At 34.2% G+C, this 12,021-nt stretch overlaps 1 protein-coding gene and 1 long non-coding RNA gene across 2 annotated transcripts in view; one reads left to right on the forward strand and one right to left on the reverse strand.

Annotated features, from left to right (window-relative positions):
• Oamb (Octopamine receptor in mushroom bodies) overlaps positions 1 to 12,021 on the reverse strand; it is a 692,882-nt gene that overhangs the window by 281,041 nt on the left and 399,820 nt on the right. The gene's annotated exons all lie outside the window — the stretch shown is intronic.
• Positions 5,789 to 6,451, forward strand: LOC141481204 (uncharacterized). Its single transcript, XR_012464810.1, has 2 exons — positions 5,789 to 6,177; positions 6,347 to 6,451. It is a non-coding gene; the product is annotated as an uncharacterized lncRNA (long non-coding RNA).

A 12,021-nucleotide genomic window follows, 5' to 3' on the forward strand; every position in this document is an offset into this window, starting at 1 on the left:
GTAGTAAATTCCAAGTTTTTGGACCCAGATAGCTGCAGCGTCTCTGTCCCACTGTTTTGATACATTTCGGAACCACAACACTATGTTTTTATCTCCTAGTATTGTATGGGTGATCCGAGCGTGTTATTTTAATTTCATTTTTATATATTTTCTGCAACATTTTTTGGCAATAGAGTTATCTAACATCGAAAATGCCACTTTCTTTGTATAAATTATCGCTTGGATACATCCTTCCTTTGCCCAAGAGGATTTTAAGAATTTTTCTTTGTACAATATTGAGGCAATTCAAGTGTGTGTCATTTACTCCTCCCCATCCTATTATGCCGTATGAAAGTTGGGACTGAACTAAACTATAATACACAGTTGTCAAATGAGTGATATCAAGGTATTCTTTCAAGAGTTTGAATCTTGATATGAATTCTCGAAGTTTATTTGTGAGATACGATAGAGTTCAGTGCCAGTTTCAATATGGATTTCGAAGAAGAAGCACTACCACTTCTTATTTTGAGGAGAAAGAGAAGGAGAAGACGTAGGAAGGTACGATTGTTTTGGATATATTCTCTTCTGGTTGCGCGACAACAGGAAGGAAATTTTTATATTTTGTTCGAAGGTGGTTGACAATGTATCGTGGTGCATTTCATCAGTTCCGACTTCCATTGTCTGATATGATATGAATTCATTTGAAATCCCTGAAAGAATCTGTGAAGAAATTAAAAAAATTAGCTCAAAAAAATTGTATTAACCAAAAAACTGAAATTACAATTACAAGCAACATCCGGTGTTGAGATTAATTTGTTTGAATAGGTTACTGAGAGACCAATTTGCAGTATATATCAATAAACCACTGTAACTAGTTTTACTAGCAAATAATTTTATTCAACAGGGCACCTTTATACACATAACAATGTATAATGTATATCTCTATATATACTCAAATTCCTGAAGAGAACGCAAATAAGAAAATGAACAATTTAAACAAACATTATTCAACTTACGATTGTCCCTAATTCAAACAAATCTCAAAAGATAATTTCAATATTAATATCTTTCTTTCAATTTGACGTTTTTTACTCAACAACTTTCCCCCGTCAGATGAGATTTTTATACATACAGGATGAATAATAACATTGAACGATTAAAATTGAAATACTCAAATCAATTTCTACAAACGGTAAAAAAAAAGAAATATTAATAATTTTTGAAAAATTAATAAATGTTAATGGTTATTTCTAACACTCCCGCCCGGTACACCGCTTTCAAAATGAAACGGTGTACCATCCTTCGGTTTGTCCACACATAATAAGCCAAGCTTAGCTACTTTCGAAAATACCAGCCGAAGTTTGAACACTGGCTTTTCTCACTTGCCCGTCACGTGACACTTTAATTTCTATTACTCTTCCTCTTGACCAATCGCAACGGGGTAGATCTTCATCACGAATAACTACTATTTTGTAGTGGTCGAACTGGTTTATACCATTTTGATCGCAGCAATAGGTCAGGTATGTATTCTGCAACAAATCGTCGCCAACATTTATTTGCAAACTGCTCCCGGCATAAAAAACTAAATTTCAAAATCTTTGCATTAACATCCAAATCCACTATAGTTTTGTCACCATTAGAAGAACCAACTAAAAAGTAATTTGGGGTTGGTGCTTCTGATTCTTCAGGGTCCAGTGGAAGATAGGTTAACGGCCTGGAGCTATCAAACAACTTCTCAGCAGTGGATTTGTTGGATTTCTGGTTGGCAAAGCAACATATAATGCAATTTTGATTGACTTGACTAATCGCTCCCAGGCACCTGCCATATGTGGTGATAATGGTGGGTTGAAATGGAATGATAATTCAGGGCTTGTGAAAGATTCTGCAATCATTTTCGTCTTAAGTTTTTGAAGTTCCTCACGAAGAACACGTTCGGTTGCGACAAAGTTAGTTCCGCGATCACAATATATATGTCTTGGTGTGCCTCGCCTGTTCATAAAATTTTTAAAACAGAGGATGCAGTTATCATGGTCTAATCTATGAGCTACTTCAATATGTACTGCCCTAGTTGTTAGACATGTAAATAATGCTCCCCAACGTTTTTCTGTACGTCTTCTAATCATTACATTCTTTGGACCAAAATAGTCTACACCAGTATGGGCAAATGAAGAAATAAAAGTGGCTCCAAGAATTTTTAAATACAGTTTTTAGGCTTTATTCTGCCTTGAAGAACTTCTTTGTTCCTTTATCATACTTCAGAGAGAATACTAAATAATCCGTGTTTTAATTCCACCACATGCCCAGAACTTTTTCTGTAGTTTCTTCGGAATCCATATTCATGTCGATTTCTTCTAGGCTCTGAGAAGACCGATTCATTGTATTCAATAATATTTGTGAATTTGAATGCCAGTTTCTGATTTCAAAGTTGGTTTGAGAATGAATGTGAGCTACCTGTTTCGCAATCTCAATAGCACTCTTCTCATCATCCATGGAATCTAATAGGTCATCTACGTAATGATTTTTAATAATTGACTCTACGGCTCCTTTATATCAGCAGTAAATCCAATTCTTCTCTCTCGAAATCTTAGTAATACTCCTAGTAACGAAGAAAGTTGATCGTCACCTTTCAGGAGTAACGAATTCAATGAAATTCCATTTACTGTTGCCGCAGCATCCCAAACGAGTCTGAACTTTCCTGGTTTGTTCAGATTAAAAACAGGAAACATAGGCAAGTGCCAAACTCTTTCAGATTGCTGAGCCAATTCTCCTGTAGTGAGTTTTCTCACATATCCTTTTTTGATGAAGTCTTCAAATTGTGAATTTATTCTCACACCCAACTCGAGAACATGCCTGATTCCTTTTTCTATACACTCCAGCCTCTGAAGGGCCACTCCACGGCTATCAGGAAGCTTAACGGTGTCATATTTCCATATCAAGCCAATTTTATAAAATTTTTCTTCTTGAACTATTGTGGACTGCATGATGTATTCTGCTCTCTTGAGTCCTTTGGAGGAAATAATATTTGTAGCTCTAACTCCAAGACTTTCAACTGTGAAAAATTTCTTTACTGTGTCATGGAGTTCTTCATTACTCACTTTGGTGTCTTCACATTCGCAGATGTGATAATTGATGGAACTGTTCACCTAACTGAAGGTTGAATAACAGCGCAAATACTGTCCACCCCAATCTACATTTAGCAGCGATAGGTTGGCCTTCACATCCCTCTTTGACACGAAGCGGTACAGCTAAGTCCCAGTTATCTAATCCAATAAATATACGGGGCTTGACGTTGTCATAAGACCTAATGGGTAAATTTTTCAGATAAGGGTAATCAACGGTGAGTTTTGCCATCTCTAGAGTTTGTTGCGGGAGGCTGAGGGAATTTACTGTTCGTACAGAACGATTATTGAATAGCCTAGCGCCTGTAAAATTACCCATGATTGAAAGAAGTACCTTTCTTGAGTTCTTTTCAATACGATTCTGTTCACCGGTCCATTTTAGACACAAAGGTTCCGTTTCTCCTTGTATGTCAAGATCTTTTGCGATATCTTCATCTACCATCGATATTGATGAACCTACATCCAAAAAGGCAAACGTTACTTCATTATCTCCGTTCTTGAGGGTAACGGGTAATATTCGGAAACGAACACTTAGTGAAGAGTTCTGATGATAAACTTTCGATCTTATGTTTCCATTCGGTTGGGATGATGAATTCTGTTGAACACTTTCAAAGTTTTTATGAAAAAGTGGATGATGCTTCCGTTGGCAGTCATTCTCATTACATTTTACTGGATATTTACAGTGAAATTCATGTCGTTTCAGACACAATCTGCACAGTTTCAAGTCTTTGACGGCTTTCCATTTATCATTTATGGAATATTTTCGAAACTGTTTACAATCCGATATATATCTGCAGGTTTTACTACATACTTTACACTTTATTATTTTGCCATGTGACTGCACATCATTTCTTAATGCAGACTCAGAACTATGAACATTTGTCTGCTCATTGTGATGATTTTGCTTCGTACGCCCTGCAATGGCTAAAGTGGGTAAAGCAGCACATACATTAGTAGCCAAGTTATACATCCAGTCTGCGAAATCTATCAGACCATCACAATTTTTCAGAGTACTGTGATGTAAGGCCCAGTTCACCTTCATTTGTGAAGGAAGCTTATCCAGGAGCTCGTGCATTAGCATGGGATTATTTAGGCATTCAGTCATTTCACTAACTTGTAATGTAACACATAGATTCTTGACTGCTAAGGCAAACTCAACTAGAGTTTCCAGTTTTTCTTGTTTTGGGGGTGCTTGACGTCTAATGGAATTTATGTAAGTTTCCAAAATTTGATCTGGTCTGCCGAAGAGCATTTTAAGAGTGGAAATAATTTTGGGTACGCATTCAGGTAACGTTAGAAAACTGGATACAGCACATTTTGCTGTACCTTCGAGACTTTTTTGCAACCTCAATAAGTTTTCATTATTGTCAAATCCACAAAGCTCTGTGGATCTTTCAAAACTACTGATGAAAAGAGGCCAATCATATGAATTTCCACTGAAAGGTGGCAATTCACTAGGAGTGGATCGTCGTGCAGCGTATTGATGGCATTGATGGCATCGTACCTATTTGACTGATAAGTTGGATTTTTGATTTCCTGTTTCTTTTGATTTTCAGATTTCCTATGAGGAATATTTTTTATTTCTACAGATTCCTCATAAACTTTGAAGTTTCCGTTTTCATTTGGTTCCATACCACTTTCTATTTGCAGCGACAACAACTCATTTGCCAATGGATCAGCTTTTTCTAACTCTTCATAGTTTAGATCTTGACTATGCTCAGATTCTTCCTCTAAAAGTCTTCGAGATTCTTCAAACAATTCTCGTTCCTTTCTTAATAGTTCTCTCTCTTCTTGCAATAATCGCAATTTCAAATTACGTCTGCTATTTGTACTCGACCTACTTTTTGTACTTTTCACGCTTCTCAAAGGTATAGAATTTAATGAAGCTACCGATTTATTGTCTAACTGGGATAGACGGGAATTTTCTGACATTTTATTTTTTACAGCTTTCGAATCAGTATTACCACAAGGAAGACACCTCCAATGTTGATCTAAACTCACAGCTTCTGTCACCTTGACGCATTCGTAGCAAAACCATTTCATACAATTTGTACATTCAACCATTCTTTCATTGCGATATGGTCTGTTACATATAAGACAGTGGCCTCCCTTTGTTCTTTCATTTATAGCTGGACCCATACTGTAGACCAAATCGAATTTCAGCTTTGTTGAGATTACTTAGTTTGAATAGGTTACTGAGAGACCAATTTGCAGTATATATCAATAAACCACTGTAACTAGTTTTACTAGCAAATAATTTTATTCAACAGGGCACCTTTATACACATAACAATGTATAATGTATTAATAGACACTTTATTCACAGTAAAAAAAACAATATATGAATATATATGAATAATACAATTGCATGGAGTGAACAAGTGATTAAGAATAAGTACAGAGTACTTGTTTCCTTGAAATTAACAGAAAAATAGACAAATAAAAAAGGAAAAATATATGTATAAAAATTATCAAATGGTAAAATTTTAAAAATATACAACTCTAAAACTAATATATATAGTCAGCTTAAATTCTATAAAGAATACATTTCAAATAATACAAAAAAGTTAAATGACATACATTGGTTGTATTCCACTAGGGTTCAAATAGTTGGGAGATCATATTCCTTTCATTTTCATTGATATATTTCTTTAACTTTTTCTTGAAGTTTTGTTTACTTTTACATTTTTTCATTTCTCCTGGTAGGGTATTATAAATTTTTATTGAAACATAAGAGTATGCTCTTTGAGTTTTTGATTTTGTAGCATGCGGTAGGATGTGTTTGTTACGGTTTCGAGTATTGTATTCATGGTTAGGAATATCAGCTTTATGTTTTTGAAAGTGGTATTTCATATTCACACAAAGGTAAAATAATTGCCTGATATCCATGATTTTTATTTCTTTGTAGAGGCTATCAGAGTTGTATCTAGAGCTTTTCTGTAGCATTAATTTCAAGAACCGTCTCTGTATCACTTCTAGTCGATTGAGGTGGGTTTTAAGCGCACCACCCCAGGCTTCAATACCATATCGGATATGACTTTCTACGAGAGAGGAGTATATTACTTTCATTTCTTCTATGGGTAAGTAATTGTTCAGATATTTGAATTTATATAAAATGGTTTGGAGTTTTTTGGTCACGTATTTTATATGATAATCCCATTCAAGATGTGTGTCCAGATATATTCCTAAATATTTTGTTACACTTGTAGTATTCAGTTTCAACATTTTTCCATCTGTATTTATTTCTAGGTGGCGAAAAGGAGGGATGCCAGATTTGTTGCAACTGAAAGGAAGAACGTGGGTTTTTTCGAAGTTGACTGTCAATAGTTTGTTATCGAACCATTCTTTAATAAATTTGAAATCTATTTCTGTAGTATTTTTTAGTTCCTGCCATGTTGGAGCTTGATGAAAGATAACGGTGTCATTAGCATATCCTACGATGTCACCTTTACTAGCAACTGAGAACAATTCATTCACATATAGGTTGAATAACAATGGACCCCGGACTGTGCCTTGCGGTATTCCATATTCAATAATTTTTGAGTTACTTGAATCATCACCAATTTTCACTTTCTGTGTCCTTTCATTCAAATAGCTTTCAATGAGGTTATAACAATTACCTCTTATTCCTATTTTTTCTATTGTCTCTAGGAGTAGCTTATGGCTGACAGTATCAAATGCTTTTTTTAAATCTATGAATAAGCAAAGACATGGAGTTCCCATTTCCAGAGCTTGGTGTATTTTCTCTGTGATGTATAGGATAGCATCGATTTAAGGTATGAGTGAGAGGAATAACGATATTGCCTGAGATTTGTTTTAGTGTTTCTGCTCGTATTTGATCTTCCCCTACGGATTTTTTATTTTTCAGTTCATTGATAAGAGTCTTTACTTCAGTCGTATCGGTAGGACGGATACTTATAGAATTTATTAGTCATGTTGTGTTTGTTTTGAAATTTGGGTTCCTGATAATTTGTTCAGCCAATGTTTTACCAGTTTCAATGAATCTGTTATTGAATTCGTTTGCAATTTCCCTCTTTCCATTCAATAATTCACCTTTGTCATTTTTTATATTCTGTATTTGTTTCTCTGATTGTTTTTTACCAGTGATGCTCTGCACTGTATCCCAGAGTTTTTTTGAATTGCACGAGTTATTTTTAATTTCTTCTCGGTAGTAGTCGCGCTTAGCTCTATTCATTAAATTGGTGAGTTTATTCTTATAATTTTTGTAATAGTGTTTCAATTGTTCGTTGTGTGGGTTGTTGGTCAGTTCCGCAAACAAATCGTTTTTAGTATTGATGGATTTCAATAGGGTATTCGTTAACCATGGTGCAAATTTTGTGTTCTTCCTAGTACATTTTTTAATATCAGTACATTTTTTAATAGCGTTTGTTAAAACATCAATAAATTTTTCCATTGCAGTGTTTAGATTTTCTGTTGAGTACACTGACTCCCAGTTTTCATGGTGTAATGTATTATTTAATTTTGTTTCATTAATATATTTTCTATATTTCATTCCGTAGTTTTTTTTTGGAATTTCGTTATCCATAACAATTTGTAATATAGTTGTAAAATGATCAGTGATATTGCTTTTCAGAACAATTGGTATTGTCATGTCAAGTATATTCCATTTACTCTTGATAAAAATATGATCAAGACATGATATCTGGTTATTATATATTCTTGTGGGATCATTAATACTGGATATGTACCCAAGTTCATGCAATATACTGAGATATTCGGTTGTGTTGTCGTCTTCCTCTAACAGATTTATATTTATATCACCTATGAAGAGATAATAATCATATTTCTCTGGTTGTATAGTTTCAAAGTACCGCATTAAAATTTGGTTGAATTCATTTATGTTCATTGAGGGTGATCGGTAACAGCTAGTGATGAGTGTATCATTTTTATTTCCGATTTTAATTTTTGATTTGAGAAATTTAACTCTTTCTATTGCAACAATTTCGCTATCAAATTCGTAATCTTCGCAGATGACACAAGTCTGTTATCAGGTGGTGAAACCTTCCCAGAGATGATTTTGAATAGTATAGATCTATTCAACAAAACTAAGGACTGGTTCAATAAAAATCAACTTGTACTAAATGAATCGAAGACACATATGATTTTGTTTAGAACAAACACAACATTGATTATCCAGTTAGGGAGGATCTTCAAAACTCTTCTTTTGAACAGTCCCACAACACCAAATTTTCAGGAATCCACATAGACGAGAACATGAATTGGACTTCTCATATTGATAACCTCATAAAGATACTAAGTGGAATATCGTACGGAATCAAAGTTACATCAAAATATCTGCACAACGAGGCTATAAAAACAATATACACGGCTAACTTCGAATCGGTTGATCGATACGGAATTATTTTTTGGGGTAGCAATCGAAATATCGAAAAAATCGATAGTTCAAAAAAGAATAATAAGATAAATCAACAACTTAAATTATAACCAAACTTGCAGAACAGTATTCAAATCCACCAATATAATGACAATCTACGCGATTTATATCTATGAATGCCTAATCTTCATTTATAAAAATTCACACCTCTTCACTGAAAATATACCTGCTCATAAGTATCCCACTAGAACAAATGAATATATATATATCCCCTTCATAGACTAACAGTAACTGAAAAAAGCGCCCACTATATGTCAATCAAGCTTTTCAACCATCTTCCCAACAGATTAAAACTAAGAAAATTGAAGTTTTCAAAAGAGAACTAAAAAAACTTCTCATAGACTTAGAGCCCTATGATTTGAACGCATATGTCACTGGAACATTCATTTAAAAATATTTATAACAAAAAATCTGTACCTTCTTGTTTGACGCCATTTCATGACCTTTTGCAATAAAAGTTTGTAATCTACTCTGAAATAAAGCTGTTTATTATTATTATTATTATTGTTATTATTATGGGTTTTTATTGATGAATTAACATTACTGAATCAATTTTCTTAATTTTTATTCATTACTTTCACTGTCGGATACATCAGTGATCACTGTGGTTGATTGTAAGACCTAGTCAATAGACTTATGGTATGAGGAGTAAGATACATATGTTTTCGAATGGAAATTGGATAGATATCTAGAGAAAACTGCATCGATTGTTGTTCCATGTCTTGTGGTAGGCTCATTTTAGTTATTGTTCATTTGTAGTTTTAATTCATCTTGTAAAAAGTTTACCAAGAGCTGTCCATCTTCGGAGGCGAAGTTAACATTGGGATCTCCTTATGGAATTAGTGGCAACGTATAATAGTTTTTCCCCAATTTTTCAGAACCTACACGACTGTAAATGTGTGACCAGACCTCTCTCTCTCTTACCCCTATAGTTGAATAATATGACACGTAACTCTTTCATTTTCTATCTTCACTCAACTTCCGTTCGCCTCGCCCGATCACACTTTTCGTAACGGTCTCGTCACGCATTCCTCCACTAGTTAAGCGCGCTTGAAGAAGTTTCACTTCAATCCGATTGTCTCGCCTGATCACATTTTTCGTAACGCTCTCCCTGGGGTTATACCGTTGGAAATATTTTCTTTTCTATCCACGACTTTAGATGTAACCTATTCCTTCGAAAAAATTTAGAGGCGTCTTCTGAGTGATCACGTTTGCCTATTTACCGGTTTATAAAATTGTCAAACCCAAATGGGTTAACAACTGATATTTAGTTTCAGTAAGTTGAGGAATATCTTTATTGTGACGAGCAGCGAAAGTGGGTAGATAAACGTGGTCCTTTAGAATAACTACCTGCATTACCTGACAGCTTGTTAGGATTGGTGGAGTCTGATTTTTAAGTTAACCAACCGCGGTCTACTCCAAAGCTCATGGTTACAATAAGAGGTACTTTCAACGACAATACTTCAGAAAAATCCATAATGAATTTGTGAACGAATTTGAGCAACAACTGGATTGAATTGTAGCGAATTTGAATTACGTTTTGTCTCAAAATCTAGATAATTATCGTTTGTTCATAAATCCTTCAACCTAATATGAAACTGCTAATTACTCAGGAACGGTTAATCCGATTTTCAATGATAGAGATAGATAGAGATTCGAAATACACATTAAACAAATTATCACAATAAACTTCTTTCTGTTTGAAAAAAAATAGATAGCACAGTCTCGGCGACGTGTTACGTACACTGTTGTCTTTCTTATCAAAAAGTCCGACCTTGATATCTTGTTTCAATAAAATACAGAAAGGAGCGGTTATTCACATCCTTAATAAATTTGTTGATTGTACCACGTATGCCAGACAAGAATAGTTTTAAAATGCCTATGAATTCAGAGTAACTTAGTCCTACTAGTTTTTTAATGACGGTGTTGAATCAAAATCATAATTTAAAAGTTATTGTCCAACATCATTCACTTCATGAGTTCATTACTATCTCAAAAGTGAATATGTTCAATTTCATTCAGCTCGACCACCAACAATGATCGTCGCTAAACCATAAGGATCCCCTTTTTTCCATTTCATTCCGAACATAATTAAAATTTTTGACATTCATGTTCCGTCCGTGTGGATCGAGTGACAGACTTTCACGCACCACATAATACAGAAAAATGATTTATACAGAGTTGATGTCGTATTCATATGCTGAAAATGTAAGGCCCCTGCGGCAAAACGACATCGTTTTTTTTTCAGTGGCAGTATTGATTAGGTGGCTGTTTCTCTTTTTGAGTTGTGACTGTGCATTTTAATGAAAAATTACCCATTCTCAGTAAAACGTCAGGTCTGAACTTTCGAGGCGAATATTTCAAATTCAGTAGACTGCATTCATAATTCATGTCGGAGGAAAGTAGTTGAAGAAAGCAGCACAGGTAGATATTGATAAATGTATATCAAGTTGACGAGACACTTTTCGAAATTTGCAAAACGAATGATTTCACAATTTGCCGCTATTCATTCGCTTATTAGTTGCGAAAAAAAATATTTTTTACCTCCTTTTTTTTAAAAAATATATGTTGTCTCGCTAACTTGATATCAAGTTAGTGATACCACTTTTTTATTATAAAGTTCTCCAGAACTTTGTCCAGACCATTGGTTTAGTATATTTATTCGCTAATTAGTTGCGGAGAAAAATAATTTTTCGCCCCCTTTTTTTTTTAAATACATGCCGTCTTGCTAACTTGATATCAAGTTAGCGATACCACTTTTTTATTATAAAGTTTTACAGAACTTTGACTAGACCATTGGTTTAGTATATTTAGTCACGAATTACTTGCAGAAAAAAACATTTTTCGAATACATGGTGTCTCGTTAACTTGACGTTAAGTAGGCGATACGACTTTTTTATTGTTAAGTTTTCCAGAACTGTGACTGTAACATTGGTGTGATATATTTATTCGCTGATTAGTTGCGGGGGAAAATATTTGATTCACCTTTTGTTTTAAAAAATTGATAGTCTCGCTAAATTGAAATCAACTTTTTATTATTGAATTTTTGAGAACTTCCACCAAATTATTTCCTTTTCCTTATTTTGAACACTCATTTGAGTTTTCTGCAATTTTGACATTAGTCTAATTCTCGGTCAAATTAGGATGTCATAAATTAGAGGCAGTATGTACAGGATTATGACCTATACTGCCTTAGTTTTGAAAAAAGTCTCGATACTTCGTGGCCTGAGGACAATGTACTTGTCACTTGCCATAAATGTACTATTGTATGTAAAATAGTCAAATAAAATACTCTACTCTATTCTACAATATTGAATATATTCTTTGTTTTATGTACTTGAAGATATTTCGAATATTTTTATCAAAAAAATACATGTGATTTTGTCTAGAGGGAGGGCAGTTCACAACATCACCAGAGGGGGAGGAGGGGGGTTAAAAAGTTACTAAAAATATCACTTGATTAATGGACGACCCCGAAGTAGCTCTCTAATATATTGCTTGATCTATT

The sequence above is a fragment of the Leptinotarsa decemlineata genome, unplaced genomic scaffold, assembly GCF_025532065.1.
Source record: "Leptinotarsa decemlineata unplaced genomic scaffold, Ldec_3_MD MMD2_tig00000090_RagTag_RagTag, whole genome shotgun sequence".
NCBI classification, from domain to species: Eukaryota; Metazoa; Arthropoda; class Insecta; order Coleoptera; family Chrysomelidae; genus Leptinotarsa; species Leptinotarsa decemlineata.